Here is a 15,770-nt window from a genome sequence, read left to right as displayed (position 1 = left end):
AACAGCCATTCAGCAAATGCCAAGACCAGTAACCGTCCGAGGGGTAAGGACGGTTTTGGGACTGTTTAATTACAGTCACAACTTTATACCAGAATTCGCCAGGCTAGCCGAACCAATACAAAGGCTAGTAAAAGGGTGGAAACCCGCTCTAGAAGTTATAAAGTGGTGATCAGAACAGGAAGAGGCATATAGTAAACTAAAAGAAGAACTAATGACAGCTCCGGGACTTGGACTGCCCAACGCTAATAAAGATTTTCACATCTATTGTAATAACGAGGGGGGGGGGGGTTTCGGCAGTAGTCACACAGGTCCATGGGGACAAACAGCGGCCAATGGGTCAGTATTCCACAGTGGAGGGCTCCGTAGTAACCGGGTTACCCAGATATATAGCCGCACTAGATTGCGCGGCATGGGCAGTAAAGGTTAGCGAGCCCATCGTCATGACGGGGATTATTGTCTTGCACACCAAACATACTTTGGTAGAAATGCTGAACACAGGAAAATTGCGGTCTGTCTCGAATATGAGAAGGGCAAAGGGGGAGGCAGTGCTTCTCCCACCCACTAAGGCCATCACCATTGTACGAGACATGAGAACGAACCCCGCAGAAGGAATGTTAGGTGAAGGGAACGCACACATGTGTGGGGACGGAGCTGAAGAGGTAGAGGAAGGTAGAATAAAAGACGTGCCCCTGGAGGCACCAGACAACGTCCTATTTGTCGATGGATCACGGAAATATGTAGATGGGTCACCACGAACAGGATGGGCGGTAGTGAATGCGGACCTACAAACTGTTCAAGCAGGAAGGATAGAGGGAGGCATGTCAGCGCAAGTCACGGAACTTGTAGCCTTGACTCAGGCTTTTACAGAGGCTGCGGGGAAAAGGGTCAACATTCACACCGATAGTAGATATGCATTTGGAATTATACACGGCTATATGACAGTTTGGGGGAGAAGGGGATTTATCACAACGGGGGCACTCCAATTAAACATGGCCAGATAATAACAACCTTATTGGGAGTCAGCGAGCTCCCATCGGAAGCCGCAGTATTGAAGGTAAAAGCAGACCACAAGGAACCGGACAAGCAAAGTCCTGAGTGGTAAATCTTTAAGGGAAACCCGGCAGCCGACTAAGCGGTACGATCTGCCTTGGGAACAAGGGAAGTGCAGGCCTTGCCGGCCGCCTTGACTAAAATCGAAACCCCGATAGACATCGCACAGCTACATGCTGATACCCCTGAAGAAGAACGTGTGAGGTGGAAAGCTCAAGGAGCTACACATGATGGGGATGGTGGGGGGGGGGGGGGGGGGGGAGATATGGAGATTAAATGATAAAGTCCTAGCCCCAGAATGTATCCAGCATACTCTGATGCGGTTACATCATGGGCTGTCACATGTGGGAAGTAATGCCATGATGACCAGTGTGGGGAAGGAATGGTGATGGAAAGGAATGGGACGGGACATTGCCCGATATTGTCACCGGTGCATAACCTGTCCACAGCACAACCCCGGAAGACCCGTGCAAATCAAGAGGTGGCACCAACCTCGCCCTAAGGGAACCTGGGAACACCTGCAAATTGACTTTACACGACCTCTTCCGCAGTCACACGGGAGAACCTACTGCTTGGTAATAATTGACTAATTTACCAGGTGGGTAGAAGCATTCCCAATGAAAAATTTTGCTGCCACTACAATGGCCAGAATACTCGCTGAAGAAGGTACTAACATGGATTGACGATTGGCTGTCAGACAGAAGGCAGAGAGTTGGGATAAAAGGTTATTTCTCAGAATGGCAACCGGTGACAAGTGGTGTCCCGCAGGGTTCAGTGTTGGGGCCACAGCTGTTCTCTTTATATATTCACGATCTAGATGACGGGACTGGGGGCATTCTGGCCAAGTTTGCCGATGATACAAAGATAGGTGGAGGGGCAGGTAGTATTGAGGAGGTGGGGAGGCTGCAGAAAGATTTAGACAGTTTAGGAGAGTGGTCCAAGAAGTGGCTGATGAAATTCAACGTGGGCAAGTGCGAGGTCTTGCACTTTGGAAAAAAGAATAGAGGCATGGACTATTTTCTAAACGGTGACAAAATTCATAATGCTAACGTGCAAAGGGACTTGGGAGTCCTAGTCCAGGATTCTCTAAAGGTAAACTTGCAGGTTGTGTCCGTAATTAAGAAAGCAAATGTAATATTGTCAATTATCTCAAGAGGCTTGGAATACAAGAGCAGGGATGTACTTCTGAGGCTTTATAAAGCACTGGTTAGGCCCCATTTGGAGTACTGTGAGCAATTGTGGGCCCCACACCTCAGGAAGGACATACTGGCACTGGAGCGGGTCCAGCGGAGATTCACACGGATGATCCCAGGAATGGTAGGCCTGACATACGATGAACGTCTGAGGATCGTGGGATTATATTCATTGGAGTTTAGGAGGTTGAGGGGAGATCTGATAGAAACTTACAAGATAATGAACGGCTTAGATAGGATGGACGTAGGGAAGTTGTTTCCATTAGCAGGGGAGACGAGGATGCGGGGGCACAGCCTTAGAATAAAAGGGAGTCACTTTAGAACAGAGATGAGGAGAAATTTCTTCAGCCAGAGGGTGGTAGGTCTGTGGAATTCATTGCCACAGAGGGCTGTGGAGGCCGAGACGTTGAGCGTCTTCAAGACAGAAATTGATAAATTCTTGATTTCTCGAGGAATTAAGGGCTATGGGGAGAGAGCGGGTAAATGGAGTTGAAATCAACCATGATTGAATGGTGGAGTGGACTCGATGGGCCGAATGGCCTTACTTCCGCTCCTATGTCTTATGGTCTTATCCCAAGATGGGGGTGCTTTTGCACATAGACACCGAACAAGGCACGCACTTTACGGGGAAGGTTGTAAAGACCATTCCTAAATGGAACAAAGAACAAAGAACAATACAGCACAGGAACAGGCCCTTCGGCCCTCCAAGCCTGCGCCGCTCATGTGCCCACTAGACCATTCTGATGACCAAATTGATGGGGATAAGTCAGAAATTTCACATACGCTACCACCCTCAAAGCTCGGGGCGGGTGGGAGGTATGAATAGGACACTTAAGACCTCCTTGGCAAAGTCCATGCAGGAATCAGGACAGAGATGGACAGAAGTATTACCCGCCATATTAATGAAACTCAGAGCCACCACAAATCGGACCACTGGACTGACACCATATGAGCTAATGACCGGAAGGGCTATGCAACTGCCTCAGTCCATCATTACCGGAGGGGCAGTTGTAGGCCCATTACGGGACTAGATTAGACGATATGTACTAGAATTAAGCTCCCAATTAAAAGATATACAGCAAACAGTACGGGACAAACAAATAGCGGTAGATGAGTACAATGAACTAAACAGACCCCGGAGATACCCCCGGCGGGCAGCAAGGTCATGGTAAAAACATTACCTGGAAAATCTGGATTCGCCCCCAAATGGAAAGGCCCCTATGAGGTTATCATCAGTGGAGACATCTGTGCCTGCATAGATATGCAAGGCAGGGGTGTCTGGAAACACTGGACCCAGTTGAAAGAATACACTGGTCGCAATCGGAAAACATGTAATGTGCAACAAAACAGTTAAGAGGGTGAAGAATACACGCAGAAGAGGAATCAATGTATGTGATAATGAGGAAAACCCTAAGACTTGGGAAAGGTTGAAGTGGGAATGTGAGAGGTATGAGAAAGAGAAAAGAGATAGAGCAGAACAGGAAAGACTGCAAAGGAAAGATGAGACCGAGAGAAAAGGATTAGTACGGCAAGCCGAACAAAGGAAAGATATGGAGGTATCTGGCTTGCCAATGTTCTTCCAAAATACCGATACGGGAGAACAGAAGTGGTGGAATCGACCCAGTGTAGATAATCACCAAAAATCTAAGGTAGCCGTCATTGCCCCGATAAATATGACAGACACCAGTGCCGGTGCCGCTGCAAAGACAGAAGGAACTCAAATCAGGCTCACTTGGTTAGTTTGAAGCGTGATATTAAAGGGTTAAACACCAGCAGGCTGTAAGTTTCTCTCCCTCTCTCTCTTGACAAAGGAAAAGAGAGAGAGAGAGATGAAAGTGTGCGATCGAGAGCCTCATGTGGTGGAATAGGGTATATCAGATCAAAGTTGAAATTTTACGATAGTGCATCGGACAGAGATTTGGGGAATGCGGGAAAAATAGCATCACATTACATCTGTAGAGCCGTAAGGAGAGTTAACCATTTAAGCACACAGTAGATTCGGTCTTGTATCTGCCTGTGTTGATTACAAAGGCAGACCGGAGAGTCTGTAAGACAGTGTAAATGTCTTAATTTAGTAGGGATATCTAAAAGTGATCAAAATAAGTGGATGATTTGGATTAGGTTTTTGTTAAATGTAAAATGTATTCTTGATAGAACTGAAACTGAAAAGATAAATGGACAGAATCATTCTGCATATCTGAAGTGATGATTAATCACTTGTTAATGTTCAGCTGAGTGAATTTACCCCTCCGCCTCTCTGCTGAAACAAGCAGAGAACAAATCCATCCTGTCCTATACTGTTATAAGACTTGCAGTAATTTTAAGATATAGAGTCAAAATTTAACAGAGAAGGGAGTTACATAAGGTAGAATGGGCGTGTGTGTGTTATGCTGGGAATTATTATACTGCCATAATGCATTCTAATTAAAATGTGTTACATGGATCAACCGTGAAACTGTATTAAATGCCAGACGGGCTAAAAGGGAGTGCCCGCCTATAATACCAAAGTGGTTGCGTGAATGTTTTGTTGTTGTTTGCTTCACTGTTTTAATGTTAAGAAAGGAGTTAGAACTTGGAAGGACCATGTGTTTTTTCCTCGCCTTGAAGTTGAAAGTATACGAATATAGTCGAGAAGTTAAAAATAAGTAAATTTGTGAAAAAAAATAGAAAAGCAGGAACAAAAGAATGAGGTGAAAATACTGTCTGTGAGTCAGTTTAAAGTCTATCAAATTAGTGAATCGTAGTTCTGATTACCCCAAGTTACAGCAGTGATTAATCAGTTAAAACCTCAGTTGTTAATACAGACACAGATGTTGGCCTTGAATATTTCTAATCTGTGTTAGTTGCTAACCATCGAACACCATGAATTGTTGGAACTTGTGTTGCCAGTTCGTTTTAAGTAACATGATAATAACGTGACTTTCAAGGCTAGTATGATGTTCAAATTATATATTACCGTTGGGATTGCATATTATTCAAGGTTTAGCACCTAGCCAGCTAGGAATCAAACCAAAACATTTCTAATCAAGTAACTATTGTTATTGTTATATGTATTGTGCTTGTTATTGTTCTAAAATGCAGGTATTCTGATCTGGAGCAGTTTAAAAATGGACACGGCTTAAATTAAGAGGGTTTGGATATATCAAATCCTGAAGAGCCTTAACCAATTTTATATATTTCTATATATTGTGTATTGATAAAACATAATTCTGTAGGAGAAAAGGCTGTTTATTCCACACATCTAGCCATTCTTCGCCATAATTTGTAATAACTTGCACAATTAGCATTAACATGACAGGAAGTGAAACCGGATTACTTGAGAGAGAGAGAAAGAGTTGGAGACTGGATTTGCAGCCAGACTCAAAAATCTTGCAACATTCGACTGAACACAACAGATAGCTCATTCGGTTATCTGTGTTTTTAAAGAGCTGTGTCCGGCAGCATACACATCTGTGACCAGGAAACACTGTTGTTTACCTTATGAGACAATATGTCTCTAGAAGGATAATTTCTGCTTAAACAGCGCACTTTCAAATGTGGGCAAACAAATGACCAAATTAGATATAATGTAAGAATGCATCATATAAAGATCGGAGCTGTATGGCATGTGATTGTAAAGAGGGAAGCGATGCCTTTTGATAGAATTAGATCCAAATGAATGGATGTGCAAAGTGTTATTTGATTTGCACTGAGCTTTCTATGCAAGGGGAGACGGGGAGGGGAGGGGGGGTGTATGTCGTTGAATGTATAATGCACTGGCTTTTGTGGCCAAAGGTATTGCCCACCATACTAATCGTTGTCTGTACATCCCTGCAATGGGAGTATATCACATATTTTCCCAATTAGTTTCCCTTATGAGCTAATAACAGGACAGGTGATGCAATTACCAGACAGCATCATAACAGGTGGGACCGATGTAAGTCCACTGAAAGATAAAATCAGGAGATATGTTTTGGAACTCAGCACCCAACTAAAAGGGATGCGCAAATTGGTACAAGACAATGAGGAGATAAGAGACGCAGAGAGAGCTTGAAATGCTCCCTGACGTCCCAACAGTGGGACGTCCTCGTGAAAACACTACCTGACAAATCAGGGTTTGCACGAAAATGGGATGGGCTGTATGAAGTTGTAATTAGTGGAGAGACTTGTGCCTGTAAAGATATGAGTGATAAGTATATGCAATATTAAGCATTAAACTCAGTTGAAAGAATATGCTGAAACTAATTGGGAAAATATGTGATATACTCCCATTGCAGGAATGTACAGACAACGACTGACCTTCAAGCAAGCTGAACGGGTTTGTGGACAGTTGCGCGCGGGCGGTATAGCCTTTGGACCATTGTATAACGGTCGCGCGTGTTATTAGTAAGAGATAAGATGATTTTCATGCTGCTTCTCACGACCCTGGCCCTGTTAGCCGTAGCGGGAAAGTATAGATGGAACTATGAGAATTTAGGGATGGGACACAGTGAACATCTCTGTAATGATGACTCTGTCTATTGTATGAACACCTTTGTGTATATGTCTTATCTGTATGCATCACAATCGGATCTGAGCAAGTACTGGGTCTGTTCACACATTCCCACGCACGGAAGAAAGGGAGGAATTCCTTTAAGCCCTATCCCTTTATCAGCTCCGGAAGTAATTGAATGGGTTTTAAATCAGAATGGAACCCAGAAAGGGACAAGGAAACTGACATTCAAAACCCCATTGGGTACCACGATGCAGGGTACGTTTAATGTTAGCAACAGTGATGTTGTGTTAAAGCTAGGGGGCGGAGGGTGTACTTGATCGACCTTTAAGAAACATTACCAGCCCAGCTATGACAGATCAGAATCCCCACCCTACTTCGTTGTGAAAAATAAACAAAGGGGATCTATCAGCCTGATAAGAAATGGAACCATACCTGTTGACCGTAGCTACTGTATATAGCAGATTGATATCACTAATGACGCTTGGGCCATGGTACAGGTCACAATCCAGTGCCCCAAAGCCATCATCCCGGTTAGTCTCTCCGCGCTTATGTAAGCACGATGACTGCATATAATGGTACCTATTTTATCTGTGGAAGCAATGTCTATCCATGCCTTCCCTGGAATTGGGCAGGATCGTGTTATTTGGCATATGCGGTGCCTCATATTCACCATTACACTGACTTACGGGACCACACCGAGATACACCTGCTTACGGCTAGGCGAGCCATTAGTGAGACAGAATGGTTCTTCATGATAGCCTACCCACTTTATGGGACAGCAAAGGCAGCCCAAGAACTTATACGAATGGCCTCGACCTTAGAGAGAATTGCGAATGAGACTAAGGATGGGTTCGAGGAGGTGAGCACGGCCGTCTCTGAGATATCAGCAGAGGTCGTAGCTATTCACACTGTGGCAGCACAGAACCGATTGGCACTCGATTATGTGGTAGCCTCCCAGGGAGGAACATATGCCACAGTTGGCTCGGAATGCTGTACGTACATTCCCGATGCTTTGGAGAATATATCTCGCTTAGCAGATCATATTAAACACGCGGCAGAAACAATACAGGATGAGGGGAGCCAGTATCACAATTAGAACCCTCCGGGATGGTTGGGGCAATGGTTTGGGTCGTGGGGTGCATAGCTGATGCATGGATTGATTGTATTAATTGTAATTGTAATTGTTTGCTATGTTTGTATGGCATGATTGAACACCTGCTGTAAAACGGCAACAGCCCGAATTATAATTCTTATTATAATTATACATTATACAGGCAGAGGGGGCAGACCTCCGGAACAAGGAGCTGGGCCCATATGCTGGTAACCTTTGATTCTAAATTGGTCATGGGGCCATGTGTGGACCACCTGGCACCTGACCAATCGGGGGGGAGTGAAGACGGGAATGGGTTAATGAATTCTAATACTCAAAGTGCCAAAGTGAATTCTGTGCTATTTAGAGATTGTGTGAGAAACACTGTAGAACTCATGTTTACATTAGGGTGTTTTCATGCTCATGTATCCAAGCACAGATAAGGGTAGCAGCTGTGGTATACAAGAATATGTTGTGCCCGGCTAATCTGTTCCGGAATGTGGCTAACCCAGCCTAATATGTACCGCTGTGTAACAGTAGAAGCCTACATGTAGGCCTTCTGTGATTGTATAATGATACATTCATATATATTCATCATAACCTGTACCGATATACATTATACAAGCACCTACGAACATATATAAATTGTTGCATGCCCGTTAACTTTTTTGTGCGAGACTATAACCTTGTACATTAGTAAGATAACCCACCTGTGTTCAGAGAACAACAGTGACGGCCTTAAGACAACCGCGAAGAAACTGCCAAGGCAGCACGGTTCACACGATGGAAGACAAGCCACAGCCTGGGAACGTGTGAGGCCTGGGAAATTGCGGACCTGACAGGGAGGGTATAAATATATGTTTTTAACCTGTATTTGCTGAAAAGTCTGAGGCCATGTTAGGTATCGGACAGTCTCCCACAATTGTGCAAATAAACCACTGTATTTTGATCGACGAATAGACTCAGAGGTATTTTTACCTACAACAGGGTATAATCTATGTATTTTTTGCTGAGCGTGTGTTCGGTGTATTGGGAGGTTTGAATTGGGTTGAGTCTTGTGTCCCAGGGATGAGCAGCAACCCGCTGATTGAAGCTGCAGTCGTCATTTTCTGCTGGTAACGATTGGGTGATTGGAGAATGCGGACTGATATCCTGCTGCTTCTGCCTGTCTCACTCTCTGTGGAGACGTGGAAGAGCGAATCATTGATGGTTTGATTCCCAGACTGAAATATGACTTTGCGTGACTGTTAACGGAGATGAAACTGCTGAAGCCATTAATAACCGGACGCAAATCAGTCGAAAACAGTGCTCCAGTGGCGCAACCGTTAGCTCGCGGTACTTTTTCAGCAGTGAAGTCAGCGGGTTATTCCGAGGTTCTGAGTTCGAGTCTCCCCGGACGCAGATGCTTCAGGTGAGATAATGACCCAGTGGTATTATTCTGGGGATCGCAACGACAGCTGGTGGAAGTTAAATAAAATAAAGAAGGTTGAAATTAATAATCCACTGATGACCATGCAACCACTGTCCCTTGTTGGAAAAGCACGATTCACTAATGCCCTTTAGTGGAGTGAATGTGCTGGTCTGGCCTACACGTGACTCCAGAGCCACAGCAAAGTTGCTTCTCAACTAGTGACGGACGATCAATACTGGTCAATGACTCTTATGTCCCACGAACGAACGAAAGAAGGAGCCGGAATGTGCATGTTTGAGATGAGCTTTCTGAACTGTCAGAGCTGGAAACGGGTCTGAGTTAAAAATATTGGGTTTGAGTGGACACAGAACTGCAGAGGGATGGGGAAATGCAACATTAAGGGCAAAATACTGCATTCAGTTAATTTTCAACAATAAATGATTGATCCACATTCTGAGTTTAAAACAACGTACAGATGCATCTGCAGTCGCGAATTTCTGCTGGCAGCGGGTGATTGGAGAGTGCGGGGTAAAATCCTGCTCGTGTCCCTGTCCCACTGTGGAACCGGAGAAGAGAACATCTTTGTTGGGCGTGTTTCCCCGTCTGAAATGGGGCTTCCAGTGACTGTTATTAACTGAGGTGTTGCTGCAGGAGACTTTAATAATCCGACACAAATCAACTGCAATCAGCCGGAATGTGCAGGTTTGAGGGAAACTTTCTGAATGGTCACAGCTGGAAACGAGAGTCAGTGAAAAACTTTGTGTCAGTTTGAACGTGTGCAGAACTGTGAAGGGGAAGGGTAAATGTAACACAGTGTAAGATCAAGTATTCAGTTAATATTCAAAAGTAAACGTGAATTATTGTTCTTTTCCTCACTCTGAGGTTAAAAGCATTCACACATGTTTCTGCCCGCTTTCGAAACGGGAAACTTTCATTTGGTGAATGTGATAATCACTGCACTACAGAAACAATGCGTTCCCTCCACCTAGAAGCCTTGGATGAACCTGTATCTGAGGTCACCATTGCAGATGTCAGAGTAGCTTTCTCGAAGGTCAACCCACGGAAAGCGACTGGCCCTGATGGGGATCCCGGACGAGCACTCAGATCCTGCGCGAATCAGCTTGAACCGGGATTGATCTTTGGGGGTATTCTCAGGCATCTTCAACCTCTTTGTACAGCAATCTGAAGTCCCTATCTGCCACAAGAAGACAACCATCATCCCGATACCTGAGAAAAACCAAGCAGCGTGCCTCAATGATTATCGTCCAGTGGCTCCGACATCCATCATTTTGAAGTGTTCAGAAGGGCTAGTCGTGGCAGGAATCAATTCCAGCCTCCCGGACTACCTGGATCCACTACAGTTTGCCTACCGCCGCAACAGGTACACAGCAGACGGCATCTCTCTGGTCCTGGAACACCTGGATAACAAAGACAGCTATGTCAGACTCCTATTTATTGACTGCAGCTCAGCCTTCAACACCATTATTCCCACGAAACACTTCTCCAGACTCCGTGGCCTGGGCCTCGGCTCCTCCTCTGCAACTGGATCCTGAACTTCCTAACGCACAGGCCACAATCTGTAAAGCTGGGCAACAACACCACCTCCATAATCATCCTCAACACCGGTGCCCAACAAGGCTGTGTTCTCTGCCCCTCACTATACTTCTTATACACCGATGACTGTGTGGATAACTTCCCCTCCAACTCGATTTTCAAGTTTGCTGACGGCACCACCACAATGGGCTGGATCTCAAACAATGACGCGACAGAGTACAGGAATGTGATAGATAATCTGGTGAACTGGTGCGGTGACAATAATCTCTCCCTCAATGTTTACAAAATGAAGGCGATTGTCATCGACTTCAGGAAGCGTAGAGGAGAACATGCCCCTGTCTACATGAATGGGGATGAAATAGAAAAGTGTCGAGAGCTTCAAGTTTCTAGGTGTCTCGGTCATAAACAAACTGTCCTGGTCCTTCCATGCTGACACTGCAGTTACGAAATACGCGCCTTTACTTTCTCAGAAGACTAAGGAAATTTGGCATGTCAGCTACAACTCTCACCAACGTTTAGAGATGCACCATAGAAAGCATTATTTCGGATTGTATCACAGCTTGGTATGGCTCCTGCTCTGCCCAAGACCGCAAGAACCTGCAAAAGTTTTTGAATGTAGCCAGTCCATGACGCAAACCAGCCTCCCATCCATTGACTCTGTTTACGCTTCCTGCTACCTTGGCAAAGCAGACAGCATAACTAAGGACCACAGGCATCCCGGACATTCGCTCTTCCACCTTCTTCCGTCGTGAATAAGATACAAAAGTCTGAGGTCACGTACCAACTGACTCAAGAACAGCTTCTTCCCTGCTGCTGTCAGATTTGTGAATGGACTGAACTTGCATTAAGTTGATCTTTCTCTACACCCTTGCTATGACTATAATACTACAATCTGCACACTCTTGCTTCCTTCTCTATGAACGGTTTGCTTTGTCTGTATAGTGCGAAAGAAACAATACTTTTCACTGCATGCTATTACAAGTGACAATAATAATCATACCAAATCAAATCAAGAGAACACGGGGGTAATCACCACCATCTAGAACAGAGTGTAAAAAAACTGAAATACCTTTGTACCATTCGTAATGACCATTTTGCAATGTCAGCAATATTTATTTGACTGTATTGAAGCAGCTCAGATTGCAATATGATATATGTATAGAAACTTTATATTATTATACTTCGCGTGATGGCCAGTTTGAAATGTTTGTAATCTTCTTCCAGATATTTTACAAATGAAGTACATTTTTGCAAAAATGAAATAAGCTTTGGATCTGAAATGTCAGGGCCCTCATGGACAATCCCAACAGGGACAGACCGGAATGGTGTTGTGCTGACATTGCCTGGGAGCTCAGGCGTTTCAACATTGACATTAGTGCCCTAAGTGAGGACCGATTGGCAGGGCAAGTCCCAGAACCAGTGTGCGGGTCCCAATGTGAAAGCACTGTGTCTGGTGCTATACCGCCAAAGCATGCCTTTTTCATAGTGTAGAGGGGGCGGGGGGTGGAAATGAAAGGAGAGGGTGCAGAATATCGTGTAACAGTCATAGCTAGGATGAAGAGAAAGGGCAGCTTTATATAAAGTAGGACCATTCAAAGCCGAGGTGGATTGGTCATGGTAAAAGAATGGGGTAACTGGGAATGGGTGTGTTGGGGACGGATCCATTCTTACTTATTTTTTCTTTGGATTATTTCCTGTAATTTCCATAACCAATTTAAACGATATTTAGCGCAGTGATCTCTCTTCCCCAACACTCACTCCCTGGGGACACCAGGCTGCTCTCAGTGCATTAATGCGTTTATCTTCGTTGAACTAATGGTTGGCCTGAAAAAAAAAACATAAAATAGTGCAAATTCACAGCGTGTCTTGTCAGTGTATTTTCCTCTGATGCTACGGGACTGGTGGAGGACACCCATAATATTCTGCTCTGTCTGAAGTACAACCAAAAACCGCCGTATCTTTTTTCCGAGAAATATAAATATGCAAACTGTATAGTGGAGAAGCGAAAGAAACTGAGAACGAAATATTAATTTAGAGGAGACAAGAAGGAAAAATAATCCAGGGCTTAGATGCAGAAAATGAGGGTCTATTATTGTTCTTGTGAAACAGTTTAAAAATCCAATATTTATCATCAGTCACATGGATTATAGAACACATGAATAAATCTACACACATCATTGCTGAGTGCACAGTTCAAGCAGTTGGTTCGGTTTCCTGAATCTTCTTTCGTTTCTGGTTAAGATCAAAGACAGGAGAGACCGAGCGAGATGAAGCAGGGTGGGGAGATGATAATCCCGAACAGACGCTTCAACAATGGAAACCGTTTCACCAGGGGAGGGAAAGTCCAGAAATGGTCTGACAGATTTGTTCCCAATCAAGGAAGTTTGGAAACGGTTGGAAGGAAATCCGGTTAGTCCGTCTGGTCGCTATTATTTCTAATGTAAACCACTGTGAGAAAAAAAAATCGCTCTTTGGTAAATTGGCTTATTGCTATTTGGTCGGCATCTATGTTTGATGTTAAGGAGCTTTCGGAACTTCCATTCTTCCGAAATGAACAATACAAAATTGCCACATGTGGAGTTGTGACTTCATTCAGTTCATCTATTTATCGAAATGAACACGTACTGTGCGATCCAAGTAGGCGCGTCAGAAACTGTGATAAATGTTCTCAGTTCAATCATAAATAGCAAATTTTGTGAAAAAGACATCAGATGCAGAAATAATATCAAAGTAATAAAACCTAAAATAAACTGCCATAATAATAATAACACAGCAATATCATGCAGCAATATTGGGGAACATATTGATAATTGCTTCTTCACAGACAAGATTCCACTAGATGGCGCTCCATAGCATCTGCGAATAAAACTTGCAGATCCATCAGTTCACCGCGATTACAGGTGACGGCTGGAGTTACAGAAAATATCTGTGCGTCGCGACACTACCAGAAAACACATTTTATTTTGGACAAGAGTCTCTATTTGAATTATGGGAGCACCGACACAGAACGATGTCTTCTGGACCAGAAGCTTCGGGTTCCAATCCCACTTCAGGACCTTATGTCTACAGAATGTGTGATCCTTTTCCGATTGCACAGGTTGATGATCAGCTTTCAAACTCTTCCAATCTGCTGAATGACAGGTGGTAAGAGCTGGTGAGTTTCCTCATTGGTGATATTGCAGGAGGTAATGGAAACTGCTGCAGTATTTTTTCAGGCAAAATCATTGACCAATCTAATGGAAACCTCTGGAAGATGTGGAGGGTGGCGCAGCAGGCTTTCAGATTGAATTTTATTAATCAATGTATTCCAATGTCGCTGGGTAGTATGGATAAGACGATGAGCACAATGTTACTAATCAACGTGGTTCCTCAATGTAGCATAAAGAGAGAGAGAGAAACCGAGAGAAAGAGAAAGAGGTGTCCATTTGGTTACTGTTTGTGACAAGATCGAAGTAGCCCAGAAATTCCTGGACTCCCCAATTCCTTTACTCCAGGGTCAGAGTGACAGTCCTTTCTGACTGATAATTGAACATTCCCACTGCTCTCTGCGTTGATACAGTTTCTAACATAACAGCAGCGATTACACTGGGAATGAGCTTCCGGCAGTTAGAAAGTGTTTTAGGACATCTGGAATCTGTAAAAGCCGCAATAAAAGTAAAATAGTTTCTCGTTTCGTGTGAAATTTGATTCTAGGAGTAAATTCGTTGTCCTCCTGTTTCTACGGGGCCCAGTGAAGTTCATTTTTAATTGTATTGCTTTCATTTCACTATTTTTTCCAGGATTGGGTTCATGAGTGGTCACCACCTCCTGGAATTTCCAGGATACCTTCTCCAGTCGGTTCAGAGATTCTTTCCGTTCCGCAGGACACCGGCAGTCAGTCAGGAACAACACTCCGGGATCTTACCGAGGAGACAGTGCAGTGCTCAGGAAATGCTGCACCGTCAGAGCCACCAGCCACTCGGTGACCTGTTGAATCGAGGACACCGTCTTCCCTCTCAGGTGGACGTGATGCATCACATGGCCATTGCTTCCAAGAAGAGCAGGAGAAATGTCCTGTTCGATATCTGTTCATCAATCACAATCACTGAAACAGACAGAACACTGCAATATTACTGGATGAAATGATATGCTGGGTCCAAATTGGCAGCTGTGTTTTCCATCGTGACGGGGAAACACTTTGGGACATCAAACTCTATGTATATTCTAACGTAAATTCTTCGAACTGTCGCCATTTCGTTATTCTGGTCAAATATTTATTATTAATGAAAGCATTTCTAGAATTAAAAGTTTGAGAAATCACCACGATTTCAGTTTCCATTTCAGGCTCACGCTGATCACAATATTTGCCGAAAGTTCCGCTACCTTGAGTGAGGCTCTGAGAGTCTTTGTACCGGTTCAGCCCTGCTCTGTGTCTCTGTGGGAGTCAGTGCGCAGTAATACACTCCGGAGTCTGCCAGCTCTGTTTCTTACACTTTCAGCGGGACAGTGCGGGATGTATCATTGAGCTCCAGTGAAAGACAGTCTCTCAGTGATCTCTGAGTGTCCTCGCTGTATCTATATCTCAACAGTCGATACTCCAAGGAGCCACTAGATTACTGACGGTCCAGAATAAGTAAGGAGTGTTGCTTGAAGTGGACTAATGACCGAACAACTGAACATCATCTCCTTCAGTGACTGTGACTGCAGCCAATGCCTGTGAAACAGAATCTCCTCCACAATGTCCTGTATGAACCCAAAGAAGTATTAAACTAAATAAAGAGACTTCATTCTGTCCCCATACCATTAACCCTCCCCCCCACAACCCCCACCCCATCCCACCGCTGAATCAGCCGTCAGCTTGAACAATAATCGCAGTCAAAAATAACGCAGTTCAGTGGGTGGAGCGGGAGGCGCTTGTGGTGATTAAATAAAACTTCCATCATAAATATTCTATTCTTTCGAACAAGATCAGGTCCTCGCCTTCAGTCCCTATAACTGGAACTTGCTCACGGTCTGTGT

This window comes from Mustelus asterias, unplaced genomic scaffold (genome assembly GCF_964213995.1).
Source record: "Mustelus asterias unplaced genomic scaffold, sMusAst1.hap1.1 HAP1_SCAFFOLD_199, whole genome shotgun sequence".
In the NCBI taxonomy this organism is placed as follows: Eukaryota; Metazoa; Chordata; class Chondrichthyes; order Carcharhiniformes; family Triakidae; genus Mustelus; species Mustelus asterias.
This window is presented reverse-complemented; position numbering follows the sequence as displayed.